The sequence below is a fragment of the Python bivittatus genome, unplaced genomic scaffold (genome assembly GCF_059951505.1).
Source record: "Python bivittatus isolate LINGU-HERP-01145 unplaced genomic scaffold, Pbiv_v1 ctg000480_np1212, whole genome shotgun sequence".
Taxonomy (NCBI): Eukaryota; Metazoa; Chordata; class Lepidosauria; order Squamata; family Pythonidae; genus Python; species Python bivittatus.
The window spans coordinates 32,168,950-32,182,943 of NW_028277075.1; the positions used below are offsets into that span (position 1 = coordinate 32,168,950).

At 41.1% G+C, this 13,994-nt stretch overlaps 1 protein-coding gene across 1 annotated transcript in view; it reads left to right on the forward strand.

Moving 5' to 3' along the window:
• SPI1 (Spi-1 proto-oncogene) overlaps window positions 1-13,994 on the forward strand; it is a 103,077-nt gene that overhangs the window by 8,507 nt on the left and 80,576 nt on the right. The gene's annotated exons all lie outside the window — the stretch shown is intronic.

Genomic DNA, 13,994 nt, shown 5'->3' on the forward strand with positions numbered 1-13,994 from the left:
GCCTGGCACCAGACTGAGAAAGAACATAATATTATAATGAAAAATAAAATGCCCCATAGCTGAATAAGTGCATTTTCTCCCTAGATATTTTTTTTACTTTGTAACGATACTCCTACTGTCATAAGGGCCTTCAAGTTGTGTGATGAGTTTATATGAAAGGTAGATGTTTTGGAGGTTGGAGGGCATATGATGAATATGCAGTTGGTTAAGTGATCCATGAAAAATTAGTTGAATGTATTGAGTATGTATCAGACAAAAAAAAAATCAATAGCTTGAAATATTCCTAATTCTAGCTTGTTACCAGGAGAGCCTATGTTCAGCTAACAGCCTGGTATACTAGCTATGACTTTACCTGGACCAAGACATGCTGGCCTCAGTGACCCATTTCCTATTAATTCTTTTTAACTGCTCTAGGATACAGGTACAAAAGATTGTTCTCTCAACACCATTAAACTAATGCATTAAATTAAGCTGGAATGGCTTTGTTCGTGGTGCCACCTGAAGGTTTTTTTCTCTAGTGTGGTGGCCAGGTATAGAGCCTTCTCAGGAACAACTGCCCATTTATGAAATTTTCTCCAAGAGAAGGTTAGCTAATCCATACATTATAAACTAACTCTTTACTGATGTATTTATGGGATAACAGGTACTTCATAGCCAGACTGCTTAAAGCTTTTCTATTGCTTTTTTTTTTTTTAAAGAACTTGTTTTTAATTGTTTGTATTGTTATTAAATATTGTTTTTTCTATTGTGATCATTTTATTGAAGGCATTCTTGGCCTACTATTATAAACCACTGTGGGATCCTCTGAGAGGAAAAGCAGCACAGAAATAAACAAATATTGTTGTAAATTTTTACTATAATTTTGTTTGATTGATGTGAGCTGCCCAGAGTCAATGAGAGTCAGGTGGCATACAAGTTTAGATGATGATGATGATGATTGGTTGCACAGTCAGCCAGATGTTTAGACTGGATTTGGCATTTTTATCCACCTACCAAGTCCTTCCAAAGGACCTGGGATAGGCAGATGCTGTTGTTTGATGGTGCTAAAGGTATTGTCGCAGGATACAAGCTGTTCCAAGTAAAGCTGCTTTTTGCAATTGACTGATGGTGATTTTGTGAATGCCGATGGTGTTCAAGTGGTGCTCCAGATGTTTTGGGATTGCACCTGACACATTATTATTATTATTTTTCCACTTGAACCTAATAGCATAAACATTCACTGGTAACCTCTTTTTTCTGTCATGTCCTTGGGATGTTGCCTTCATCTGCTATCCAACCAACCCCTGAGACCACCTTAGCTGTTCTGATTTAAAGGAGTGTTTTCCCACTTAAGTAGGTAACAAGCCACTGCAGCTTTACTATGATGATGCATTTCACCAACCATTCTCCCAGGTTACCTCAAGGGGTGAGATCAGTCTGGTATCTACTGGCTCCTTTAGACTAATGCAGGGATATCTTCTCCATGACCATTCTGCTTTGGCTAGGTTCTGCCTAATTGTGTTCTCTCCCTTGATCCATTAACTCTCCTAGCCAATTCCAGCTTGTAGACCTGGATCAGGCCGATGAGCAGCCAACCAGCACTGCACAATAAAGCAGGAGAGAGAGATGGTTTTTTGTCTACCACTTCACAGTATAACCCCCATGCAGATGTCAACTGTTGTCTAGCACTTCCTATTCTTCCTGCTCTCCCAGCATGAGAATTAACTGCTAGGAGCTTGTACAAAATGTGGATTGAGATTTGATAGGTGGCTAAACCCACAGGTCTAAACATTTGTCAAAACCTGTTTCCTCCTCAGCCTCATTCTTTGTTAAGACGACTGCTGGGTGGTATTTCCTACCAGCTGGTGATGCCTATTGAATGGGAAAACCTGTTAATCCCTTTCCCTGTTGTGTCCTGCACATAGTATATAAGGACACCTCCATTTGGGGCAACTTTTCGGTGGTAGGATAGGGAGCAGCAACAGGAGCAGCAAATTTTATGCCAGTATAAGGCATAACTTATACTGAAGGACTGATAGATATCTCTTTAATTGAGAGGTAGGGAAGAGTTCTTGTGTCTGTATATTTACATTCTATGATGTAACAGACCCTGATTTATTCCTTTACTTAATTATTGACCTGGAGAGAAAGTTAGGGATTGTAACATCACAGATTAACCACACAGAGGCACCATTTAGCTATACAGTTTGGTGTTTCTGGCCTTTCACATCCCCTTATTTCTTTTTCTCCTTGAGGAGGAGGAACCTATGCTTTGGACTGAAGCACCCACAAGCCCCAGCCAGCATGGCCAATAATCTGAAAGGATGCATCCTATAAACTGGAGGGTCACGAGTTTCTCACTCCTACTTAAAATAGATATATTTCACTTTTCATTCATAATTCACAATGCCTTGGTAACTTTTAAAACCAATCAAAACAAAAACTAAAGCCATCAGGAGATTTAAAACAACACCAGGAAAAGTTTTACTCTTGTTTTTAATGGAAGCATAGCTTGGATGATACAGCCTGTATGTATTGCCACCTCCCTGCCCCTCCACAAAACTCCTAAGCTCTTGATGATAAAGTTAGATAGAGTGATGTGTTAATGCCTACAAGTTTTTAATATTTACTGAACATATTGTTCAAACACAGACTTGGGTGTTTCTTCTATTGGGTAATGGCGAGAGGGCAAATCCCTTACTCAGCCCCAAACAGCAGCAGAAAGGGGAACTCCACAGATGGGAAAATATTGCAACTTTAAATATTTGTAATGGGCAGGATCTATACTGGAGCCCTTTTAGTTTCTGAAGCACCACTTCAATTTTCCAGTGTTTTTCCCAGTGCAGCTTACCAGGCACATATATTAATGCAAGCACTCTGTGCTTTGTTCATAACATTAAAAGTGTCACGTGCATGGAGTTTTTCCTACATCTGATTTTCAATAGCACCTAACTAACTGAGCAATCACATTTTATCCCTGCTCCACAATGCTGCCCCAATCTTCTTCCCAGCCTTTGACATCAATGCCTTTATTCCACTGTTCTCTCAGGGAGGCATCAATAGATTTCCTTGCCTTGATGACACTGATGTGAAAAGGATAGCTGTATCTTTGGGCAGACTTACCTGACAGGAGAGTCAGGCAGGGTATCTGTCTGCTGTTAAGACATTATACCAGTGTTTCTCAATCTCAGCAACTTTAAGATGTGTGGACTTCAACTCCCAGAATTCCCCAGCCACCATACTGGTTGGGGAATTCTGGGAGTTGAAGTCCACACATCTTAAAGTTGCCGAGGTTGAGAAACACTACATTATGCTGATGACAACAAAATCGGATTTGCATTAAGGACACTTAGTGGGAAAAGGTGGAAAAAGGAGAGGAGCTTGAAAGTCACACTTCATATACTGTAATTTGTCTTTTTAATTCAAGCAGATAGAATGGTATAGTTCTGCAAGTAGAAATGACACTGCTAATTCAGATTGGTGCTGTAGGTTTTTTTTTTTAGAGACCGAGAACTGCATACATACCTGTACAGCTATGTAAGACTGTCAGTTTAAAAATTAAGATTGTGTGGTTATTTACAGCTATGTACTTTTATAGGTGCCCAGTGAAAATAGCCCAAGATCTCACTAGCTTAGATTTCCTGCCGACATGGCACTCCCATCTATGTTTGGAGTCTAAAGTGAAAGTAGAGAGAACAAATTGTACAACTTTAAAATTATTCCCACTGATAAGCATTATTTATTTATTTATATTTATTTATCAAACTTATCCCCGCCCATCTCCCCCCAATGGGGGAACATTATAATGCCATTGGATTAGAAAAGTAGGCTAAGAGAAAAATTGGGATATTGAAGAAGAAATAGCATCAGGAGAACACGCTGGGGAGTGGGTCAGGTCATCTGCTATGTGCAGACTTTGGCAGGATCCCCATTACAGAGTCTTCTAGAGCCATTCAACCATTGCGCTGAAATAATAATCAGCACTGACTTTACTTCACCTCAGTAATAGCTGGGTGACGCTAGAAGTTGCTATAAATCACTCATGGAATCCTGCCATCAAAGCGCTGGGATAATATGAGTGGAAATTGGTCCTTAATTATATTGCTAACTTATTTATAGGTTCCAGCTAGTGTTCAGCTAGATCTCCAACATTATGAGAAAAATATCATGATGTGAGAATTAAGAGCCCTGGCCATTTATTATATGACATGTTCCCATAATTGTAGCAATGACTGATATGCAGTCTCATTACGTATACTGATGTTTGAGCACTGATCTCTTGGTAAATTTCTTGAAGCAATGTCATGATTTTATTGTGAATTCAGGTTTGCAAAGCCACAAAGTGAGGATGCTATCAGTGCTTTGTTGTTGTTTAGTCGTTAAGTCGTGTCCGACTCTTCGTGACCCCATGAACCATATTGCGCCAGGCCTTCCTGTCCTTCACTGCCTCCCTGAGTTTGCTCAGTTTCATGCTCATTGCTTCAGTGATGCTATCTAACCATCTCATCCTCTGCCGTCCCCTTCTCCTTTTGCCTTCAATCTTTCCCAGCATCAGGGTCTTCTCCAAAGAGATCTCTCTTCGCATTAGATGACCAAAATATCTGAGCTTGAGCTTCATTATCGATCCTTCCAATGAGCAATCAGGGTTGATTTCCTTTAAGATTGACTGGTTTGACCTCCTAGCAGTCCAGGGGACTCTCAAGAGTCTTCTCCAGCACCACAGTTCAAAGGCATCAATTCTTCGGCACTCGGCCTTTTTTATGGTCCAGCTCTCACAGCCATACATTACTACTGGAAAAACCATAGCTTTGACTATGCAGATCTTTGTCGGCAAGGTGACATCTCTGCTTTTTAATATGCTATCTAGGCTTGCCATAGCTTTCCTCCCAAGGAGCAAGCGTCTTTTAATTTCATGGCTGCAGTCTCCGTCTGCGGTGATCTTGGAGCCCAAATAAATGAAGTCTGTTACTGCTTCCATTTCTACCCCTTCTATTTGCCAGGAATTGATGGGTCCAGATGCCATGATCTTAGTTTTTTTAATGTTGAGTTTCAAGCCAGCTTTTGCACTCTCCTCTTTCACCCTCATCAAGAGGCTCTTTAGTTCTTCTTCACTTTCTGCCATTAGGGTGGTATCGTCCGCATATCTGAGGTTGTTGATGATTCTCCCTGCAATCTTAATTCCGGCTTGTGATTCTTCCAGCCTGGCATTTCTCATGATGTACTGTGCATATAGGTTAAATAAGCAGGGTGACAGTATACAGCCTTGTCGTACACCTTTCCCTATTTTGAACCAATCGGTTGTTCCATGACCGGTTCTGACTGTTGCTTCTTGGCCCGCATACAGATTTCTCAGGAGACAGGTAAGGTGGTCTGGTACTCCCATCTCTTTAAGAATTTGCCAGAGTTTGTTGTGATCCACACAATCAAAGGCTTTTGCATAGTCAATGAAGCAGAAGTAGATATTTTTCTGGAACTCTCGTGCTTTCTCCATGATCCAGCGAATGTTGGCGATTTGATCTCTAGTTCCTCTGCCTCTTCGAAACCCAGCTTGTACATCCGGTAGTTCTCGGTTCATGTATTGCTGAAGCCTAGCTTGTAGGATTTTGAGCATAACCTTGCTAGCATGTGAAATGAGTGCAATTGTGCGATAGTTTGAGCATTCTTTGGCGTTGCCCTTCTTTGGAATTGGAACATAAACTGACCTTTTCCAATCCCGTGGCCACTGTTGCGTTTTCCAAACTTGCTGGCATATTGAGTGCAGCACTTTAACACCATCATCTTTTAGTATTTTAAATAACTCAGCTGGAATACTGTCATCTCCACTAGCTTTGTTGTTAGCAATGCTTCCTAAGGCCCACTTGACTTCACTCTCTAGGATGTCTGGCTCAAGGTCAGTGATCACACCAGCGTGGACATCAGGGACATTAAGATCTTTCTTGTATAGTTCTGTGTATTCTTGCCACCTCTTCTTAATCTCTTCTGCTTCTGTTAGGTCCCTGCCTTTTTTGTCCTTTATCATGCCCATCTTTGCACTAAACGTTCCTTTCATATCTCCAATTTTCTTGTAGAGATCTCTAGTCTTCCCCATTCTATTGTTTTCCTCAATTTCTTTGCATTGTTCATTTAAGAAGGCCTTCTTATCTCTCCTGGCTATTCTCTGGAAATCTGCATTCAGTTGCTTATATCTTTCCCTTTCACCCTTGCTTTTCGCATTCCTTCTTTCCACAGCTATTTGTAAAGCCTCATCAGACAGCCATTTTGCTTTCTTGCATTTCTTTTTCTTTGGGATGGTTTTAGTTGCTGCCTCCTGTACAATGTTACGGACCTCCGTCCATAGTTCTTCAGGCACTCTGTCTACCAAATCTAATCCTCTAAATCTATTCATCACCTTCACTGTGTACTCACAAGGAATATGATCTAAGTCATACCTGAGTGGTCTAGTGGTTTTCCCTACATTCTTCAATTTAAGCCTAAATTTTGCAGTAAGAAGCTCATGATCTGAGCCACAGTCAGCTCCTGGTCTTGTTTTTGCTGTCTGTATAGAGCTTCTCCATCTTTGGCTGCAAAGTATATAATCAGTCTGGTTTCGGTATTGACCATCTGGTGATGTCCATGTGTAGAGTCGTCTCTTGTGTTGTTGGAAAAGAGTGTTTGCTATGACTAGTTTGTTCTCTTGACAGAACTCTATTAGCCTTTGCCCTGCTTCATTTTGTACTCCAAGGCCAAACTTGCCTGTTATTCCGATTACTCCTTGACTTCCTACTTTAGCATTCCAATCCCCTATGATGAAAAGGACATCTTTTTTTGGTGCTAGTTCTAGAAGGTGTTGTAGGTCTTCATAGAAGCGGTCAACTTCAGCTTCTTCAGCATCAGTGGTTGGGCATAGACTTGGATGACTGTGATATTGAATGGTTTGCCTTGGATACGCACTGAGATCATTCTGTCGTTTTTGAGGTTGTACCCCATTACTGCCTTTCCCACTCTCTTATTGACTATGAGTGCAACTCCATTTCTTCTAAGGGTTTCTTGCCCACAGTAGTAGATATAATGGTCACCCGAATTAAATTCACCCATTCCCGTCCATTTCAGTTCGCTGATTCCCAAGATGTTGATGTTCAATCTTGTCATCTCATGTTTGCCCACATCCAGCTTGCCTTGGTTCATAGATCTTACATTCCAGGTACCTATACAATATTGTTCTTTACAGCATCGAACCTTTTTTTCGCTTCCAGATACATCCACAGCTGAACGTCCTTTCGGCTTTGGCCCAGCCGCTTCACTCTTTCTGGAGCTACTTGGAATTGCCCTCTGCTCTTCCCCAGTAGCATATTGGACACCTTCCGACCTGAGGGGCTCATCTTCCGGCGTCATATCTTTTAGCCTTTTAACATTGTCCATGGGGTTTTCTTGGCAAGGATACTGGAGTGGGTTGCCATTTCCTTCTCCATTGGACCACATTTTGTCAGAACTCTCTGTCATGACCTGTCCATCTTGGGTGGCCCTGCACGGTATAGCTCATGGCTTCACTGAGTTACGCAAGCCCCTTCGCCACGACAAGGCAGTGATCCATGAAGGGGTATCAGTGCTTTAACTTGAATCAACTCCACTCTTTTGGTTAGAGCAGTCGAGTATAAGGCCATCTGTGTAACCAAGGTTTAGCAAAATTATTCCGGCACTATATTTCCAGTTCCATTATCATTGATATGATCCATATCATTCTTATTTTGAATTAATTTTTTATTTTGCACCTATTTAAGTTCTGCTTTTCAGAAATACAGCCTCCCAGAGTTTTACAAAAGTTGAAAACAATGTAGTGTGTTTCCAATAAAACACAAAGCAATTAAAAGTCGGATAAATCCATCTGTCCCTACTGCATATCCTAAGTGTGTGTGCGCCTTTTAGTCAGTGTTGACTTCTGGTGACTGCCTGGACAAGTCCTTGCAGTTTTCTTGGGAAGATTTCAGAAGTGGCTCACCATTGCCCCCTTCCTAGGGCTGAGAAAGAGTGACTGGCCCAAGGTCACCCAGCTGCCTTTGTGCCTAAGGCAGGACTGGAACTCACAGTCTCCCAGTTTCTAGCCAGGTGCCTTAACCACGACACCAAACTGGCCCTAAGAAAAATAGGTAAATTAAAGTATATTTTACTAGTACAAAACAGTTTACTAAAGTGACATTCAACAAGCTCCTCATGGTTAGAATTCCAGAGGTAAGGTGCTATGTCATGAGACCCGCAAACAGAAGCTACGTATTAAGCATTTGTCTTGGAATCCAATTTGTGGTCTCCCTCCCTCATATAATTGGACTGATAGTAGTTCTTCAAGATTTTTCTCAATCTGACTGCTTGATAATCCTTTAATTGGATTTGCCCAAAATTGAAACTCAGATCTGATATAAATAAAGCATGTACTCTTCCATGGAGCTATAGTTTCTATTCTGGAGATACTCTTGATGTCAGGGCATTGGGGTGTTTTTATACCATAACAGCCAGCAAATTGGGATGGTTTTGCAAGGAAATTGGAGCCATCTGTTTCCATGGCTGAAACTTTCTCTTTTTGCTGCATGCCCTCTTTAGAAATATTTCATTCACAATTATTCTGCTTTGAATGCTGTTGGCCAGTTTATTGGTCAAATAAATTACTGGAGATTCCTCATATTGGTAGGATAGGAAAATAGACCAAACTATAATCAGGCTCCATCTAAAGAGGCAGCTTCTGGAAGCTCATGACTAGAGCAAACAAACAGGGAATATCTGCATGGGAATCTTCTCTGGCTAGGGGAGTTTGCAGAGCATGCTCCAAGCAACATGGACATTAAGGAAGCATAATAATCACTTGCAAAGTGTCTACAATGACTGTCTTCCTGCCTGAAAGGACCACGCGACACCTGCTGCAAATGCAAGTTTCTAATCTTATCAGGAGAGAAAGTGAAGGGACTTGAGAGAATTGCTACACCAAAATGCACCAAGGAAGAAAAGAGGTTCCTGGACAGGACAGCTGAAACTCTTCAGGAGGGGTAAAGAAGTGAATGCCAAAGGCCAAGGGAAAAAAATCTGCCAGAGGCAAATATGTGGAAGAATATGACCTTATGGTGAATTGGAGTAAGAATTCAGGTTGAATCAATTTTGTAACCATGCTTATGTTTGCCTATACAAGTGTTCGTTCTTTCTTTCCTTCTTTCCTTCTTTCCTTCTTTCCTTCTTTCCTTCTTTCCTTCTTTCCTTCTTTCCTTCCTTCCTTCCTTCCTTCCTTCCTTCCTTCCTTCCTTCCTTCCTTCCTTCCTTCCTTCCTTCCTTCCTCAGTTATCCTTCTTTGTACCTCTCATGTTACATCCTTAAGACTAGTTGTAACATGACATTTTTATTATTGTGCCAATCTGTGCCTGGAAATGACTAATTGATTATAGAGTTCATGTCTTGAAGATTCAAGGATTTATGTTACCATCCTTATCTCTTCCTGCTGTAAATCCTGTGTCAGTCTGTTAAAATACCAGTTAGGATCAATTTATATATCAAAGCTACCATGTTTCTTCCTAAGAATGTAGTGATTTTACACCATGAAGGATACCCATGGCTCCCTTTTGTGGTTATCTTGTTCCTTATCAGTTGTAAAGCAATTTCATTTCCATAGTTAAGGTCCTCCACTAGAGAATAATCAAACTGTCTTTGATCAATATTCTTTATAAGACCTATATAACCTTGTGGCTCTTATTCTTGGTTCCCCTGGATACAAGAGACCAGGGACTTATTGTAAGCTGCTAGCTTCGGAATAATCAAGCAATCATTTGCCCCCCCCCCTCCAGTTGTTGGTTTCCTCCCCCGCCCAATTAAATTTGCCATGGCATATTGGGCGGGGGGAGCTCATCTGAGATAGGAGCCCTTTGGGGGAGGTACTCCTCTTTTCCCCTGGGTAAAGGGCCCTTGGGGTGGCTCCACTTGAGATGGTCCCTTTTTCCCTTCAAGCAGGGCGATTTTTGTTTGAGAAGACTCAACAAGCCTGAAGGCATCAGCTCCAGCCTGTGAACAGTTTTGTTTGTAATACAGAGGGTTTGTTGTTGTATTTGTATTTGTTTTGTTTTGTTTTTTTAGAAGACTCCACAAGGCTAAGAAAACAGAGGAAGGCCTGGATAGAAGTTTAGGAAATACCAGTACAATCATCAATATTGCGGACAGCTATTAAGATGTGCATGATTCTGTACTGACCACTCGAGAAGGAAGTATTAGTGAAATTAAGAATACACAGGAGTGAGTGAAGGGTAGGGTATTAATCTTGTTTGTTTTCTGTCTCCACTGTTGGTTTTCCCATCTGTATGGTTTCCCATCTTATAAGTTTTCCGCTGATCAGGGCTATCTGCCAGGAAGTCTCAGATGCACCTAGCTACCCCTGCCACTGGGAGAAGATATATGAGTTGTGTCAGATTTCTTGGTGAGTTGAATTTACTATGGCAGACCCAAAGAAGCAGAAAATAGGATCCTAGAAATCAGCAACTGGTTTTGCAAGTGATGTCACTGAGATGGTTTTGGATTATCTGACAATGGACTATTCTACTTTCACAAACGTTCCTTGGAAGAAGCAGGATATATTTTACAAAAACTGGAAAGGAAGTATTTGAGAGATGCCTCACCAGTCTCATCAGAAGGGTCTTAACAAGAACCAAAGCAAAAAATCTAGAATTGAATACGCAGCCAAGGACTGGAGCCAAGAAAGGAAGAAGCAGGTGGTAGGATTAGGACTCACAGCTTCTCAAATATGCCAGTAGGTGGTACTCAAAGCCTCAGGTGTTTCTATAATGCACAAAGTATATTTCCCATCCAGGGAGAACTAGAGATCCTAAGTAAGGAACACAAATAAGATGTGATAGGCATTACTGAAACTTGGTGGGGTGATACTTGTGATTAGCACAAAGCACTGGAAGGCTATAATATATTGAAGAGATGCAAGAGAAAGAGTGTGGATGTTGCACTGCACATAAAGTAAAATATACTTGCACAGAAATTCAGGAATTAGAGCATTGAAATCCTGTTGAAAATATTGGAGTCTGCCTAGGGGGCCTGTATTCTTCATCATTTTAATTAATCACCAGGATAATGAAATTGACTCTTATTTGATTTGATACTTATCAAATTTGCAAATGAAACAAAAAAGGGAGGCCTGGCCAACACCCAGAATTACAGAATAAGATTGTAATCTAATTTGGACAAATTGGAAGAGTGAGTTGAAAGGGGAGAAATATAAGGTATTTTATTTATGTAAGTAATTACATTTATGGAGGAGAAATGTAGACAGCACATACAAGATGGGGGATTCATGGCCTGGAAGTTGTACGTCAGAGAAGAATTTGGTGTTGTCATTTTATAAGAAGCTGAACATTAGCCAACTGTAAAAAGGCTAACATAGTTCTGGGCTGCATTAAAAGAAGGGTTGTAGCAATGTTCCACAAAGTCCTTATTCCCCTCTGCTCTGTACTAATGAGGGCACCACATTTCTAGAAGGATATTGACAAGTTAAAACAGGTCTGGAGGAACACAAAAAAGATGATCCAGAAAATTAGGACTTGTCCTGGGAGGACAGGGTGAAGGGATGTTCAGTCTGGAGAGAAAAAAATGGGGAGACATGTTAATCAGTGTTCACATATACAAAAGCAGGTCATAGGAAAAATGGTAAGGAACTTTTTTCCATTGCCATAGAAACTAGGACCAGAAATAATGGATATAATTTGCAGCTACCTCAATTCTCTTACTGATCACGTAGTGCTTCCTGGTGGTCAGTGTGACAGTTAAAAGTAAGATCTGTACAACAGTGGAAAAGTCCAACTATGGAGATATGAGTTCTCCATATCTGGAGGTTTTTAAGAAGAGACTGAGCAGCCACCTCTCAAAGATGGTTTAATTTGTTTTTCTACACATTATAGGAGGCTGGACCGGATGAACCGTGCAATCCATGCCAACTCCACAGTTCTATGATTTTAGGACACCTGAAAGGTCATCACATAGAAGAGGGAGTAGAGTTACTCTATTGCCCCAGAGGGCAGGACCAAAAGTAGTGGCTTAAAATCACAAGGAAGGACATTCAGGCTAAACATCAGAAGGAAGTTCTGACTGTACAAGCTATCAGCCAATGGAACCGGCTGCAACATGACATACCAAGTCTCCTGCCCTAGAGCTGTTCAAACTGGGACTGGATGGACATCTGTCCGAGAGGCTGTAGTGGATCCTGCGCTGAGCAGGGACTGGACCAGATGACCACAGTGGTATCTTCCAGTTCTGTGATTTTGTACTATAAAATGCAAAACAGAAATGTTTCTATAGTGCCTTCTTGAATTTGATTTAAAGCAGCATGGCACTCAAAAGCTTCTTTCCTTATTGCTTGAAATGGCCAGAACATGTGTTAGTGGGCAACACGCAGAATATTGATATGATTTAATGTACTTCTGCAGTGAGCCACCTCTTCTTGGAAAGAATCCCAACATGCCTTCTAACGCAAATTTCTATTTCTATATGGTTCCCAGCAAGGTAATAATTTGTCTGGAAGCCTATAAAATATCAGTACTTATATTAACATTTCCATTTCCATCAAGTTTTTTTCAGTCTGGTGGTTTCAGTCTCTGGAATTTTGATTGATTCACTTATTTTTAATTGTTGGGATGAACAAAAGCAAACATACCAGTTCCTCAAGCTGATTGGAAAAGCCATCTCATACTGAAAATAAATGGCAGTGCAAAAATGGAAGATGTGTATGCAAATTCTACAGTTGTGATTTGTAGGGGCAGACCCATATATGCAAATTATATGTGAATTTTACCATATGTATATTTGGTGTTTCCTGGAATGGAATCACTGTGGGAAAATACATGCAGAGTTGAGATTTGGAAGAAAAGTGGGGATTTTTCTCAGTAGCAAAATTGGCAAAGCATGCTTTCAGGAGAAAGCTGGAGAGATTTGGGATTAAGCTGAACAGCTCAGTGAAAATGTCAGCTTAGTGTGTAGTTACTCTGGAGAAGACAAACATAGAACAAGCACCGCAACATAAAACTGCCAGTATTATGATTCCTTTCACACAAATCTGTGGTGCATCTGGTGTTATAAGCCACTACCTCCCATTCTCTGTTCCTTGTTCTTTCCTCTTGCCAGGCAGATTTAAAAAAAAAAGCCTTACTGTTCTGATTCAGTTCAGAGACAGACAGACAGACAGACATAGATACAGATATTCTGGCACTGCTGGCCCATGTTACGTGCCTTTTAGCCATCCGAGGCAGCAGCGAGCTGTTAGGAGCAATCTGGTGGTGGCATCCTGCAAGAGTGTGGGTGGCTGTGCTGCTCTGACTCATCCCAGGCTGCAGTTCTGCAAGGCCCAGCCGAAAAGGAGAAGTCTGTGTCAGAGGAGAGGGGGGAGAGCTTGCCCCTTGGAACTCAAACAAGGGAATTTTAGTCTTACTCATCATATTATTTTTATATTTGGTTTTCAGATGTAAACCTCAAGGCTTCTGTCAACGCATTAACTCTTGAGCTTTCAGCACCACATCCAGTAGAGGCCTAAATTCCTGTTGCCCTCTAAGGACTGTTGAGAGGAGCAATGACACTCTTATAATGGAAAGTTGAGTCCCTTGCTGGGGTAGCTCCAGATCTCTTTCTTCAAGACAGCTCTTGTGTTGCACGGAGGAGAACACTTGTTCCCTGGCACTTGGATCACAATATTTTGTACTGGGGGACAGAAGTTGTTTCCCCCTTAGTCAGCTTACTATTGTGGAAAGAATGGGGCTTGGATGCCCAACTATGACTTTGCCCTGTGATCAGTGAGCCGGGCTCTGACAATTATCTGAATATTCTTGAGATTTAAACTTCAGTAAAAGATCAGTACTTCATGTTGGTTCACTCAAAGGTATGATACTATAGCTTTTTTTTCAAAAAGTTTTCATTCACACGATACATTAAATCAGACCCAAAACATGACTACATGTGAACGCAGTCGAAAGTTTACAAAGCCTTAAATTTGTCCTTCTCCACCTGGAGCCCTCCAAATA